We start from the raw sequence: 16,241 nt of genomic DNA, 5'->3' as shown, positions 1-16,241 counted from the left end.
ATTATCTTTTTTTTTTATGAGCCATCACCTGACATATCTGGCCTTCTGACTTCATAGAGCTGAACATGTATACATACCCCATCCATCGATGTTTAGAAACGGAAAGATGTTTATCTACACCGTGTTCCAAATTATTATGCACATTGGATTTAAGTGTCATAAACATTTAATTATTAGTTTTTCAATTAAACTCATGGATGGTATTGTGTCTTAGGGCTTTTTGGATCATTGTAATCAATTTCAGACACCTGTGATAATTAGTTTGCCAGGTGTGCCCAATCAAAGGAAAACGACTTTAGAAGGACATTCCACATTATTAAGCAGGCCACAGGTTTCAAGCAATATGGGAAAGAAAAAGGATCTCTCTGCTGCCGAAAAGCGTGAAATAGTGCAATACCTTGGACAAGGTATGAAAACATTGGATATTTCAAGAAAACTTAAGCGTGATCATCATACTGTGAAAAGACTTGTGGCTGATTCGGAGCACAGATGGGTTCGTTCAGATAAAGGCATAATGAGGAAGGTTTCTGCCAGTCAAATTAATAGGATTAGGAGAGCAGCTGCTAAAATGCCATTGCAAAGCAGCAAACAGGTATTTGAAGCCGCTGGTGCATCTGGAGTCCCGCGAACCTCAAGGTGTAGGATCCTCCAGAGGTTTGCAAGTGTGCATAAAGCTATTATTCGGCCACCCCTAAAGAATGCTCACCAGCAGAAATGGTTGCAATGGGCTCAGAAATACATGAAGACTAGTTTTCAAACCGTGTTGTTTACTGATGAGTGCCGTGCAACCCTGGATGGTCCAGATGGATGGAGTAGTGGATGCTTGGTGAATAGCCACCATGTCCCAACAAGGCTGCGACGCAGCAAGGAGGTGGCGGAGTCATGGTTTGGGCTGGAATAATGGGGAGAGAGCTGGTAGGCCCCTTTTGGGTCCCTGACGGTGTGAAAATGACCTCTGCAAAGTACGTAGTGTTTATGACTGACCACTTTCTTCCGTGGTACAAAAAGAAGAACCGTGCCTTGCGTATCAAAATTATCTTCATGCATGACAATGCACCATCTCATGCTGCAAAGAATACCTCTGTGTCATTGGCTGCTATGGGCATAAAAGTAGAGAAACTCCTGGTGTGGCCCTCATGTTCCCCTGACCTCAACCCTATTGAGAACCTTTGGAGCATCCTCAAACAAAATATCTATGAGGGTGGGAGGCAGTTCACATCAAAACAGAAGCTCTGGGAGGCTATTCTGACATCCTGCAAAGATAACAAGCAGAAACTGTCCAAATACTCACAAATTCAATGAATGTAAGAATTGTGAAGGTGATATCAAAGAAGGGGTCCTATGTTAACATGTAACTTGGCCTGCTAAGTTTTTTTTGATTGAAAGACCTTTTGATTTCTGTAAATATGACCTCCTGATGCTGCAAATTCAACAAATTACCATTTTAGTTCTCTTTACAACCTTTAAAATGTTTTGATCTCTGTTGTGCATAATAATTTGAAACAGTGCATTTTGAGTTTTTTACTTCTAAAAAAAAATCTGTTGTCATTAGGAGATTTGTTCAATAAAATTTGCATTATACTCCAACGGTTGATGGCTTGAAGATTATACTGACTGTCATTTGCATCGACTATTTAGGAAAATCAGTGAAAAATAACATTTGCATAATAATTTGGAACGCGGTGTAATGTCTGTGGCCAACTGGAGGAATGTCTTGTTGAGTTGGCAGAATGTTATACATGGTTTAATGATGTTGAAAAACCAGACCATTTACTCCTAGAACATATTTGGGATGCTAAACTTCATGTAATTTCTCTTATACATTAATAGTATGGGTGTAGTACTCTCAATAATATATGAACATTTATTTGGACATGCTTTCCTAAAAGAGTGCCAGAGGTACTATGTTGCTGAAAGATGGCAGACATTCTGGACAATTACAGCCTATTTCCTTACAGACTAGCTATAGAGAGTGGGCATATCTAAGTGGGGCCCTATTTCAATTTTTGCCATGGGGCCACCATTATTACTTGTTAGACTCCTGATACATAGTGAACCCAGGGGAGAGGGCAATCAAATAGTGTCCCAATTCAATTGCTAGCTCCTCATCTTAGGAGAAGAGGGTTTGAGGCTTGTTTGCCCCTTCCCTACCATCTCTTCCGATAGAAAATGGTGACATTAACTACAGGCTAGTTCCCTTTCCTACTGCCCATAGGGAAGATGGATGGAGACAACCTGATTTGTGCACTCCCCTCTACATGGGCTTCAACAGCCACAGAGGATGACTGTGTGGTACGGTACATACACCAATGCTTGCTTACTAAAATAACGTTACAGTAAATAGTTCTTTCTTGTTTAGTATAACACTGCCCTAGCGTATTGATAAAGTTGTCAGAGGTGTATAAACGAGTTTAACTTACACAGAACCCTGTACTTGTCATCATGCACACAGAGATCTGCAACCACAAGATTGTGGAGCACAATGGGAACATCCATAGTTGACCCTTTCACTCTGAAAGGATTGTCAGCTAAGTAGAGAAAATGTTTAACATAAACTTTAAAAAATAAATATAAAAAATTATTGAAATGCTAAAAATAATACGCAAATGGATAGCATCTTAAATGGAATATTCCTTGCGTATTTGTGGTTATTATGTGATCTATCAGTGTAGCAGCCAAATATTTTCAGAAAAAACTAGACAACCTTCTGTTCCCTGATGTCCTCAACATGCTGTCCATCTGTCTTCAGACCTGCTCTTGTGGAGACAATGGGCCAGCATTTATTTTACGAAACGTTTGTAATGCTATACATTTCCTATATCTGTTATACATGTATGCACTCTTTTTTGGGGGGCTGGGGGGCTATATGGCGTTATCTACAGGGGGGTCTATATGGCGTTATCTACATGGGGGTTCTGTATGGTGTTATCTACAGGGGGGTCTGTATGGCGTTATCTACAGGGGCTGTGTATGGTACTATCTATAGGGGGGGGCGCTGTGTGGTGGAATCTATAGGGAGGCACTATCTACAAGGGGGGGTTTGTGTGATACCCAGCGCAGGGGGGCCCCTGTCAAAAGTTTACTATGGGGTCCAGTCTTTCCTAGTTACGCCCCTGACCCACATATCGCAGTTCTGCTTCATAGCACTGAGATGTGGTGTCTGTGCAGCCATCAGAGTACACTGAACTAGTTGTCATATGCATCGAACCAACTTTAGATGTCATGTACTTTGTGACATGGCGCATTAGAAGAAAGGTTAACTGTGGTAAGCAACAAAAGTCAGGTAGTGGTATCTAAACAATGCACAGTTGGTATATAGGGCACTAATAAGTGTGTAGAAGACCTCTTCCACACCATTGCACAACCGTTAATACAAGGCAGGAGGGATCCATGGGTTCCTGTTCTTAACCGATTGGAGTGTGACCTGGTGTGTTCTTCTTCTGCTGTGTCTCATTCACTTCAAGGTTTGACCAGCTGTGTGTTCAGGAATGCTCCTCCGCTGACCACTGTTGTAATGCATGGTCGTTTAAGTTGGTATCGCCTTCCTGCCCACTTTAACCAGCCTGGCTATTTTTATTTCCAGAACTGGCACTTAATCAACGTTTTTTGTTTTGCACACCATTTTTTGCAAACTCAAACTACCCCATCTGGTATCACCACTAATGGCAATGTTTCATGTAACCTCCTGTACTGCCAGCAAGATAGTATAGAAAAATTTTGCCCCATAATAAAAATATTTATGTCACAGAAGCATACAATTTCAAGGATACATGTAAAATATAACAAATGTTTGTGGAGCATTGCTAGGCCCTGGTAACACGTCCCACAAATAAAATAGTTATTGTTTTTAAAAAATGCAGTAATAGTGGCACCAAACGTCTCCAGAATAATACTCTCGTTCCCCAATTAGATAGAAAAATCTAATTGTGCTAGACTATTGTACATTTTGCTCTTCTTATATTTACTTTACTGAAAAAAGGAAAACTACAGAAACATGTTATGTGTTATTATAATTTATTAATAGTAATGACAGGGAAAACAAGCTAAAAAATTTAATTTTCAAAATGAAACACAATTTAAGTAAATCAACTAGAAATTCTGTTAAAAAAAAAAATGCAATTCAGAAAAAGCAGATTTCATAAATTGTAAACATTTAAAAATATACAATAATCAATCTTTGTCTAAACTAAACTATTTTGGCAACAGAAACCAAATGAGAACAATGCCAAATAAATACTATTCAAGCTAGTAAAATAAAAATTTTGAAATTAATGAGGATTTAGCACATTTATATAGTTTCCAAAGTCAGAGAATTGCAGTCTGAGTATAACATCAAATTACTGCTTATAAGTGGGTTATTCTGAAATCTTTAAAGTGAATGGCCACCCTTGACCCTTGTTTTTTTAATCTACATAGGTCTAAAATTCTGTGTTGATTTAATTTCTTAATATATCTCTGCAGCGATTTATAGCTCTATTTTTCTGATTCAGAGCACTAAGTTTCCTGAATAAGATATAGAGCTAAATAATCACATTCTGTCTGCCTTTTCCACCACTAGAGGGAACTTAGGAGCTTACTGTTTATACATTGAACTCAATTATAAATCGGTATCTAGTAAGATCCTAGGCTCCCTCTAGTGGTGTCTGCAGGCAGTCAGAATTTTATCATTTAACTCTATGCCTATGCAGGGGTTTTAGATTTGTTTCAGGAAAATGGAGGTCCGACCAATATGAAGATAGATCAAGAAATTGATCAGCACATAATATTGGACCTGAAAAAAAGCATTAATGTTGAAAGTTGGACATTTACATTAAGCAAAATGTCACCTTTAATATAAGAGGGCATATATGGAAAATAGTTTATATAATCCATCTGCTAGATGAAGTGATCACTTATATACAAACTCTCCCTTGTTTCAATCCGTATTAAAAAAATCTAATTTCAAGTGAGTAAAATAAATAATTTTCGAAAGGAAAGGGCTTGACCAGAGTCTGCTGGCCCTCATCGGCTATTAGCTAAGACTTTATAATTGTAGTAGGCCAGGTGTGCTTACCATAGAGAGAGCGTGGTGACTACTATGAGGCTTCTAAGGAGAAGGGCAACTCAGGTTTGCTCAACTCTTCCTCTGTGTTTGTGACCCTACACTAGGCTCTCTTTTTGATCAGGCACCATCAAGGTAAGAGGGGAACTAGTCTGAGGGTCAACCTTTTCTTAAAATGGCCATAGACATGTAATTTTTATCAGCATATCTGTTTCCCGAAATCAGAAATCAAACAGATTGGGTTTTAACTTGTCCGGTCCTGCTGTTTTCCATGTAAAAACGATGTACTCCCTCTTTAAAAAAAATATGCCTACAATGGACAGGTCAAGGGGGAATTGAAGAAGATAGCTAATGGTTGAACTATCATTCGACGAATAGCTATCTTATGTCTAACAAACTTTACAAAAACAATGGGATGGGCAAAGAAGCACCAAAATCTTCTTCTTTTGATTTAAAGGGAATGTATCAGAAAATGTACATATTATTATAAATAGATTTTTATCATAAAAAACTTTTATCTGACTATTCATATAAAAAAAAATTACAGAAATATTCCAGTTTTCAAACTAGCTACTGGAGGACACCCAATAGGCTGACATTTCCTGTATTCTGCCGCTCACTTTTAAGCTTTGAAGAGGCACTTTAAAATTTCTGATGAATGAACCCTTAAAAACATGCCACTTGTAGATTCTGAGAAATGCCAATAGCAGAGACAAGTCTATTCAATAGAACCCAGTCAACGCCACAATGATTGTGAATGATCCAGCAAAACTCCAAATTCAACTTCGCTCATTAAAATGAAAATACTTTGTAAAACATAAGAATGTTTGTTTTCAAAATTAAAAAAGATATTATTTTCTTCATCTTGAAGTCACCTGCAAAATAAGAAATGTGTGTGTAAAATACATGTACAATAAAAATAAAATGTCAATTATACGGAAAATGCTGTTTTAAAGAAGATGCTGCTATTTTTTTATTTTTTTTTTATTAACATCTGCTTTGCAATGTATGGTAAAAAAAAATAAATATTATAATATTATAAAGCTTCAGGCTATTGGCTAAGTGAACGGTGATGATACCACATGCGATTTGGGAAGGACATCTGTGAATATCCACAGAGATTAACAAAATAGTGTTATATACTCAGATTAGGCACTCATCGCAGCTTTGATGTTCTGGACTTGTGTTGTAGCAGAAAGAATCTATTGTTCAGAGGTCTCAATATGGAAGAGATCAAACTTTGCCCTCTTCAATTTCGAGGGATTTTGTTCCTGCAACCTGATACGTCTTCATTTTGTGCAGGCGGTTTTTTTGTCAGGAGAGGTAGGGTTACAAATGCTGAAGCCTAAAGGCATATATATGTAAAGTAGGTAACACATTATGTGCTTGATTGTCTGTGTGGGGTAATCCTTCCAAAGACCGAGCCACTTAACCATTTAAATGATCACTCTTGGCACATATATCTCAAGAGAGAACACTGGTTTGGAGCTTGAATGGAGTAGATAGGAGTATTACTTATATTGGTCAGCCTCAATGCAATGGCCATAAGATCTTCCACATACAGCCATATTAAACAATATTGAAGCAGATTCGTACAAGCAAAGACAGTTTTGTTGTTACCCCCTCAAAGATTAGATACCTTCAGTTGGCAGCTATTTCACCAGGATAGATTTCAGGTATTCAATTTTACTTGTCAAAGTTTTTGCAGGAGTAGATTTCAACTTCACGGTCTTACATCATACATGTGGTTCTTTCTTGTAGGAACTTTACCCATTTAACTATCTCCCAGTCATGTACAAAATAGTATACCACATCACTAAAATTTGTATAATATAAATTACCATAATATAGAACTTGTTGAATTTAATGCAGCCTATAAGTAAACCTGTAGAATGTCATGGAAATGTTGTCCTGACTGTCCCAATTCTCCTATCAGGGATTGAACATGCTTATTTCTCTGAAATAAGAGGCGTTAAGGTGGCCATACACCTTAGATAAGAATTGTCGGAACCCGTCAATTTTGGGTTGATTGGCCGATGATCTAATGTGTATGGTCACCTGACATTTAGAGTCACTTATCCTCATAGACAAATGCCCCCCAAAGAGTGGTCACACAAGGGTGTCTTGAAGTCTCCTTTACACTTTAGGTTAAATTTCACCAAAAATCAATGGGATCCACTGGAAGAGATCTAATATGTATGAGCAACTTAAAGAGAAACTGATAAAAACGAATTACTTTTTGCTTAAAAAGTTTAAATTTGGAGCTGGTGTCAAACTTGAGCTTGAGCTCCGAACCTTGACTTATTCTGACTTCTTCGTTGCCCCACAGTAGCCCCATTCCTCACTCCAGAACATTGCTAAAAGGAAACCTGTCACCCCAGGTTTGGAGCCACTGAACAACCAGAATACCATTACAAAGCTGAGGTCTGGTGTTCCAAACATGCCCATATCATAAACAAACATTTCGGGAATAGTTAGTAAAGTAAATGACAACTTATGGAGGCTTGTCCATGAGAGGAGTCTGGCAGCATCGGGTGCATGCGCACATGAAGCCGAGACAGTATGTCATGGCCATGGCCGTGGGCCGTCAGGCTCACTCACCTCCTGACGGCCGCAGCCCTGGGTCTGTGAGCGCTGGCCCCAATCTCCTCCTCAGGAGACGCCAGCGCTTACCTCGGCCGGGTCCCGTAGGGTGCGCGCGCCTGCTCGTGCCCGCTCTTAAAGGGCCAGCGTGCACACCTGAAGTTAATGTCAAAATTAGCCCATGAGTACCCTGGACTATAACAAGGGCTCAGCCCCTTCCTCCCATGCCTGAGCGTTGTTGTCGTACCCAAAGTTTGTCTAAGCAAATGGTCGTCTAGTGTTTCCCAGTGTTCCCCGTTCCTGTACCTGTATCCCGTGCTATCCTGGTTAAGTTCCATGCTGAGCTGAAGTCATGCTGTGCTATATACCATGCCTGTCCTGCTACACCACGTCTGACATCTGCCTGCTGTCTAGTCCCAGCCGAGCCTGTCCCACTACTGTCCGAGCTGCCACGTGTACACTATACAAACTATAGACTGTGACCTGCATCCTGTCAAGGCGGTATGGCCCAGTGGGTCCACGTACCCAACGTGACACAGTACACCTCGTTTAACTGCGTATTCGCAGTGTACTGTCCTCTGCTTCATGTGTGCATGTGTCTGATGCCGCTCCCGGGCATATCTTAGTAAAGTAACTTAAAGTTTACCAACTATCTCTGCAACAGACTTTTTTGATGTGGGCAAATCTAGTGACCGGTTCCCTTTTTAAAATGTAATTTTCCATGTTGAAACTTTTGGTTACCTCCTAACTTCTGAACCTGTTTATTACTATAGCCAATGAACTACACTTAAATTATATGGCTCTCTACTCTATTGGAGTTAGGTTGAGCCAAACTGCGAATTTCCAACGAAGAATATTCCACAATAAAGCCATAAGCTACCTATTACACAGGAAGAAGTGTGAACCAGCCACTTGCTGCAAAACACATTTTATGGCTTTGCATTTAGACTCTGCCATGTCAAACAATCCACATGTGTGGTCAGAATCACAAAGGCCAATATGAGCTACCACATATGGTCAGCAGCTTTCAGTACAAGGATACTCCTAAAAGCCTATTAAGAATCGCAAATCTAATGCAAACATTCTCTGTGCCCCAACAAAATCAGTCTGTGAAATATGAGACGCACTGTACCGATTTTATGATTTATTCTGAAAACATATGGACAGTGAGAGAGGTAATTGTAATTCTGTACAATTCTACCTGGTGGACAGTAAATTATATACTTGCAGAAACAGCAGTGTTATCAGAGAATAACCCTTTAAAGGCTATGTACACTTTTTTGAAAGGCATTATTTTTTAATAAAAAGGTCACTGATTGGTGCAACTTTATAATTCGTTTTTATTAAAAATGATATTTACTTTTTGAGATACAGCTGGTTTGTATTCTCTATACAGAGCAACTGTATCTAGCGCTAAATCCTGTTCCCGTGAGGACTGACGGATTCAATGAAAGCGGGTCACGCAGGATCCACCTGTATTACATCACATCTAAGTTTCAGAGACACGCAGGACCCGCTGACCCTGAACCCGTCTGTCCCGTGTACCTGACTGGAGCAGGAATTTGTGCTAGATAAGCTGCTCTGTTCAGAGAATACAGAGCAGCTGTATCTCAAAAAGTAAAAATATCCTGTGGATATGTCATAAATATCCCTCGTGGGAAAGCCCCTATAAACATGTAATCCCTGAACGCTTTTATAATACATTGAAATACTCCTGTTTTGCAATGTTTTATGTTGGTCAGTGTTACACTGACAGTCAGCCTATTAGGATCACATACAGTACATAGCAGGACTGGTAGACTTTATTAGGCCTCAGCTGTCATGGTAACCTATCAGCACCACACGATTGTGTCGCGGGGGCGCCGATGGGCTTACATAGGGAGCCCCCGTCCTCTGTAAAACTACTTAATTGCTATTGACCACGGCATCTAAGGGGTGAAACGGCTGGGATAAGATTTATTTTCGATCCCAGAACCCAGAATAAAATTAGCACAAAACCTGCTACTTTCATTTTATTTTTGGAAAAAGAGGAATTTCCTGAATTGGTTCTCTCTGCTCAGTCTGTTTCTTTTGTTCTTGTGAAATTCCGCATTATATAGCAGTTCTGTGCAGGAAACAAGTGCTGGGTAATCAGACTTACTGGATCATTGGATGCCGATGAATAGAAATATTTGTAATTTCGAACTATATTCTAGTTTTAGGCTTCATTCACATCTGCGTCAGTGCTCCGTTCAGGTGTTTCGTCTGAGCTTTCCCTCAGAACGAAACCCTGAATTCAATGGTATCGGATCCGGTGCCCATGGTTTCCGTTTGGCTCAGTTGTGCAAGGGTTCCGTTGTTTTGACAGAATCAATACCGTATTCTACTACGCTATTCATTCCGTCAAAACGACAGAAACCTTGCACAACTGAGACGAACAGAAACCATTTGTACCGTATCCGATACCATTGAAATCATAGGTTTCCATTTGCATCACCATTGGTTTCCATTTGTTTCAGTCAGGATTCCGTTCATGGGTTCCCCTGATGGAAATCTCAGACGGAACCCCTGAACGGAGCCCTGACGCAGATGTGAACGAAGCCTTAGTGTATATTTCATTGGTATTTGTAACATTATTGTTTATTATAATAGATTCCATTATTCCAGTGAATGGTCAACAAACATGGGGAAACTTACATCAATTCCTGCAAAAAAACGCCTGTCAAACATTTCTCCGGCAACAGAAGTGCTCAGTGACGCAGAATGAGAGTGACAAGCAAATGAGTCCTATTAAATACCTATTCAGTTCTTGCAGTTATTATCTATTGTGTTTCTCCAGGCAATAAGTCCCTGTTCACCTTAACTGACTGTTTCCTTCCTGTAACCCCAACAACCCCACCTCCAGCCCCTGGGCTGCTCTTCACATCTTTCATCTTCCTTCATTTGACTAACTGTGATTGACAGGCTTCCTAAACTCCCTTGTTTGTTCCTCCCCTTTTGCCAAACCTTTAAAAAAAATAAAAAAAAAAAAATCTCTTGGAATGAAAGGGTTAAAGTTGTCCTCATTTAAAACCATGAACTGTTACTAAGCCACAGATAGAGGCAGAACCGAATGTGATGTGGTTGTTTTCCAGAAGGCAGGCATCACGTATAGACTGTGTGTATATATATATATATATATATATATATATATATATATATATATATATATATATATATGAGATAGGACCGAGGGTACAGCGCTGCATTGCGTCAGTGGTATATAAATAAATAGCTACTGTATATAAATGGTTCGTTAATATCATTTGTAGGGCAGATACGCTGGGCGTGCTCAGTTGTGATTTCGCAATAGCTGGAAATAGATTGCCTGCCATTGGAGTAATGATTTTAACAGTAGTTTTCCAGTATTATTTGACCAAACTCTTCATGTAAAGTGCAATTTGGATTGATAGACAAAATCAAAATGTTTTTTTTTCTAAGTATTGGTAAGGATTTGGTCTTTGGTCTCCATACTCATATCACTTTGCCTCTGATCCTGAAGAGCTGGAGTTCTGATATTTTTATTTATTAGAATATCTGTTATGATGATCAGAATTATTATTCCTATGAAAAATGTCTCATATTGTTGCAAATCTGTGAATTCCTGCACATGTATTTTGTTGCACTAAATTCTAAAATTGTATAGTATAATCCATAACCACCAGGAAGAATTTCAAACAAGACCTAAACCATGGCTGAATATATTTCCATTGGCCGCAACTATTCATTTAATCCCATGAACATAACTCTTATCATTAAAGGGGTTTTTACAGCCCCATGAAATGTTTTACAAAAAGCTGACAACAGTATAAAATGACAAAAGAAGTAATATGCACCTTACCGATATCCAGCCGCTCCCGTGCCGAAGCTTCTCTGGTCCCGGCATGTCTGTTTACCTGGCTTCATCCATGATGTGTCATCTCAACATGTGACCACTGTAGCCAATCATAGGCTGTATCAGTAATGTGTCAACCTCAGTGATGTCACCACTGCAGCCAATGATTGGCTGCAGTGGTCACATGTCGAGAAAACATGTCATCGTTGGAGCTGGTTAAAAAAAGATGACCGACAGGGGACCAGGGAAGTGTCGACATGGGAGAGGCCGGGGATTGGTAAGGTGAGCAATACTTTGTTTGTTATTTTATACCATTGTCAGCTATTTTTTAAAAATTTCATGGGAATGGTAAACCCATCTAATATCATCCTACAAGGCTGGATTTTTATATAGTTGTATTAGTGGTTGCCCTCAACCAATCAATGTTAAAAACCCACTCTGTTGATCGGTCATAAATCATTGTGGCAGGGAAATAATTAAAGGGGTTGTCCCCCACAAAAATCCAACTAAAATGTTACCAATTGGAAGTGTTTTAATAAAAAAATTTAAAGATCCAGATATATTCAAGTTATTAGCTTCGCTTGGCGCCCCCTTCTGTTTCCACTGTACTGTTCTTTGCATGTTCATCCAATGCTTTCGATGGAGAACACGTATGCGCAAATTGACTGTGCAGATGGACCTACCTAACTAATAGTGGCACATTGACCTACAAACTGTTCAATGTTTTCTCGCATTTTAGTCATACTTGGCTTTCTTAGGAGAGACACACGCAATTCATTACAGGTCATCATGTGTGCCTCCTCTCAATCCTTTCCACAATCTCTCTCATGTGGGAAAGTATACAGGAAAGAAACAAAAAAAGGTATATATGATGTCGCTTATATATTTTGAATATTCATACCACTTTAAGAGCTTTTAGGATAAAAAAAAAAAGCCATGGGACAATCCCTTAAGGATTGCTTTTGGTTTGTAGCTACACGTTATATAATATAAGGGAATTTTAATTTTAACAGAAATTCACTAAAAACTTGTTATCCATTAAATGGATTCAGCTGCAAGCAGGAGTGGTGGAGGAGTAGAGGTGGTCAGATAGGAAGGTTTTAAATTCTCTGTGGCTATAATGTGTTTTATCCACTAACTACGGGCTGCCATAAACAGCAGTCTGTAGTCTGCTAACAGAACCTCGGGGTAACTTGAAATGTCCCTAGCTGCCTTTCCACATATTTGGGTTTGAACTTGCTAAGTAGTACATTTCCCTACTATTTTTATCAATAGTAACTACAAATTTGAAGTCAAAGCTTAGCTCCAGGACTCTCTCATTGCCATTTATAACAACATTGTTGTCAGGAAGCCGCTTTTCATCTTGGCAGTTTTTGTTTTTTATGTTACCAATTGGCTGAAATTGTAGCCATCGGTAGGCAGGAAAAAAATAGGCAATTCCCAGTACCATGCTTTTTTTTTTTGCCCCCTATTTTTCTATACCTTAAATCTTATATTATTAAAACTTGGGGACCCAAATCTGAAATGCAACTTTTGGCAGGAATTATCAGTTTATTTGACCTAGTCACATGTCACTTCCATGATGCTCGGAGAGTGTTTATTTTGCTGTAATAACTATTTAGCAAGAAATGAATCAAGGACTGATTTTCTTACTTCCCCAGTCCCTTTCCTTGGCTTCATATTTAAACTCCTTTTACTTTTCAATCTGCTACCACCTAAGATTTTATTAAAAGGATAAAAAGTCATCTGGTCCCTCCATCTGTTTTTAGAATATTTCAAGGCCCAAATGATAGAGGTTATACCTTTTGGCTATGCCAAGTCTTCAGCTACCCCCTTCCTATCAGAGCCTGCGGAGGACTAATCTGAATTTCACGCTCTGATTTCGCCAGGCGTTTTCTTACTCCTGCCAGAGCCTGAGCTTCTTATGCGAGTCTTGCATAGTTGCTGATTACCTTCTTTTTCTCTAGTAACAAAAGATATCCCTTCCTTTCAAGCCCAGCTCATTTACAATCAACAGAATTCAGAGTAGGATCTGCTGCTGACTGTATAGTATATACCTTTAGGGAGCGACAGTGCGGAGTCAATATCTTATTTTTAGACGAGAATAGAGCTGAAAAGGTATATTTCAGATTTTCCTTTGCCATCATTTGCTGTTGATGTTAACAGAAAAGATTTAAATTTGTGAACAAAGTCTTGTAACACTTTGCAGGTGCGAAGGGGGGTTAAAACAAAAGGCTTGAAAAGCCTAATGGTATTTCTCGTCATTAACAAGTCTTTGATGTTCATACTCTAGGCCGTCTTTTATCTTTTCTTTCAGCTTTTTTTTTTTCACATTAAAGATCCACTCAACCTGGGTATTTCCACTCTCTTTTTAAAGGTGCAAGAAAATGACTTGGGCTTAGGTGGAACTTACTGAACTCTCTGGGTTTCTAATGATTTTAAATAAGTAATGGAATTTGGATAATTATATCATCAGCAACACAAAGGTTCGATAAATGCTAATTACTTAAAGTGTTAATAGGTGACTTGGCACTCTCACTTTTTTTATTGCACTATTATATCATATCATTGACAAATATTTATTGCCAACCCTTTTTAACTTAATGTCCCGCAAATAAAAACTTCTAATTATTTTCTCAGTTATTCTCCATTTCCAATAAGTTCGCTTCAAACAAGTTATTATTTTAGCTACTACTTTTTTGGCATCATTTTACAGCGTAGACATAAGGTACTGGCTTTCAGGGTTTCTTTTCATACTAAGCTGGTAATATAATGATTGCATTATGCTGTTTAGTGGATATCAAGCTCTTCTGACCTAATCTTGGTAACGCTGCAGTTACCTATGGCAAATAGGAAGTCGAAGTATGGGGAGATAGTGAGACCTGCCCATGTAGGGCTACCTTAAAGGAGTTGTACAGGATTAGAAAAACGTGGCTGCTTTTTTCCAAAAACAGTGCGCACCTGTCCATTGGTTGTGTCTCGTATTGCAGCTCAGCTTTATTGAAGTGAATGGGGTTTAGCTAGAAGACCACACACCACCTGTGGCACTGTTTTTGGAAGAAAGCAACCATGTTTTTATAATTCTGGACAACCCCTTTAAGCCCTTCCCTCCTCAACCATTTTTCGGATTTTCACTTTTGTTTTTTCCTCACCACATTCCAAAAGCTATAGTTTTTTTATTTCGGCATTTTAGTTCGTCACCATTCCGACAGGTTTCCGTTTTAATGACGGAATCAATAGCGGAGTCAACTACGCTATTGATTCCGTCGGAAAACCGGAAACCTGCTGGAATGGTGACGAATGGAAATCATTAGCAATGTTTCCGTCACCATTGATATCAATGGTGACGGAAACGGAAGCTGTGGTTTCAGTTTTACTTTCCGTTGCGGGGTTCACCCGACGGAAACCTCCAATGGAACCCCGGAACGGAAAGCTAACGGTGATGTGAACAGGCCCTAGGGGGTGTTAAAACTCCCAACCTGTTGCTCAGCTACCAAGGGTTGATTCTAATCCCATTCAGTAGTACAAATAAGAAAAAGTTGAAGCGGCACTCCAGAAAAATCCCAAAAATGGTATAGGCTTTATTCATCCATGGTACATGAAGACTTTGTCATGTACCATCGGTGAATAAAGCCTACACCAACTTTGTTGGAATTTTCTGGAGTGCCGCTTCAACTTTTTTTCGTTTGTACGTTTAATGTTTTAGTTGTTTTTTAGAAGTAATGGAGCCAATATACCACTGCAATATACCTATTTGCATTGACGGCGCGTAAATAGACGCCCGCGTCAAAGAAGTGACCTGTCACTTCTTTGGTCGTAATTGGAGCCGTTATTCATTGACTCCAATGAATAGCAGCGCCAATTACGTCCGTAATGGACGCAGCGTTCAAGCGCCTGCACATGCCGTTACGGCTGAAATTACGGGGATGTTTTCAGGCGGAAACATCCCCGTAATTTCAGCCGTTACGGACGCTGTCGTGTGAACATACCCTTACAGTGAATGATTCATTTTGAAACAATGTAATAATGGACTAAATGAACTGACATATTACAAAACGGCAACGGTTATCACATTATTTCACCACTTATTGAAGGAAAAACATTATTGAACACCTATCTCCTATGTGAAAAGTAACTGTCCCCAAAGCAAAAAAATATATATAACTGCATCACAAATAACAAAGAAATAATAATCTGTCTTGCACATTGCTGTTGAGGGATTTTAGGCTAAACTTCTATGCAAAACTGCTTTATTTCAGAAACACAGGAAGTTTTTGCTAGTTTCCGTTCTTAACATTTACACTTGCGTGTATTAGATCATTCCATATTTCAATTATGTTTCAGCTTATCTGCAGTTAAGTCACCTTAAAGCAGGTTTATGTTTTAGAAAACCCATATTTCAAATACGCTATTACCGCATTCTGACAGAATATAGGGGGCCCCACATTTAGAAGTTCCATTAACTAGTGGAGTTAAGAGTGGCTACACAGAGCATCTCTCTCTTTCTGCAGGACTTGCTCGACTGATTTCAATGGGGACCATGTAATTCTTCATTTCACCTGGGGTAGCACTGCAGGGAAACAGAACACTTGTTGCCATGTTGCCAAGTTTCCACACAGATTACAGTTGATCGCGAGGGATCCCAGCCCTAAGTGACTCCTTTTTAATGTTCTACTGGGTTCAGAAGCCAAACGTTAAGATTAATTGGGGTAGTTGTTTTACATTTTGGCATTGACTACAACCAATGGTGAGGCCCAAGCAACA

General features: G+C 39.2%; 1 protein-coding gene across 1 annotated transcript in view; it reads right to left on the bottom strand.

Moving 5' to 3' along the window:
* Nucleotides 1-4,248: 4,248 nt before the first annotated feature.
* Nucleotides 4,249-16,241, bottom strand: part of MYO3B (myosin IIIB) — a 134,989-nt gene continuing 122,996 nt past the window's right edge. Inside the window, exon 27 of the mRNA XM_075829432.1 lies at nt 4,249-5,916. The gene's annotated coding sequence lies outside the window, so the exon portion shown is untranslated. The remainder of the gene's footprint in view (nt 5,917-16,241) is intronic.

This window comes from Rhinoderma darwinii, chromosome 6 (genome assembly GCF_050947455.1).
Source record: "Rhinoderma darwinii isolate aRhiDar2 chromosome 6, aRhiDar2.hap1, whole genome shotgun sequence".
NCBI lineage: Eukaryota > Metazoa > Chordata > Amphibia > Anura > Rhinodermatidae > Rhinoderma > Rhinoderma darwinii.
Note: the sequence above shows the minus strand (reverse complement) of the source record. Positions and strands in the feature narration are given on the sequence as shown.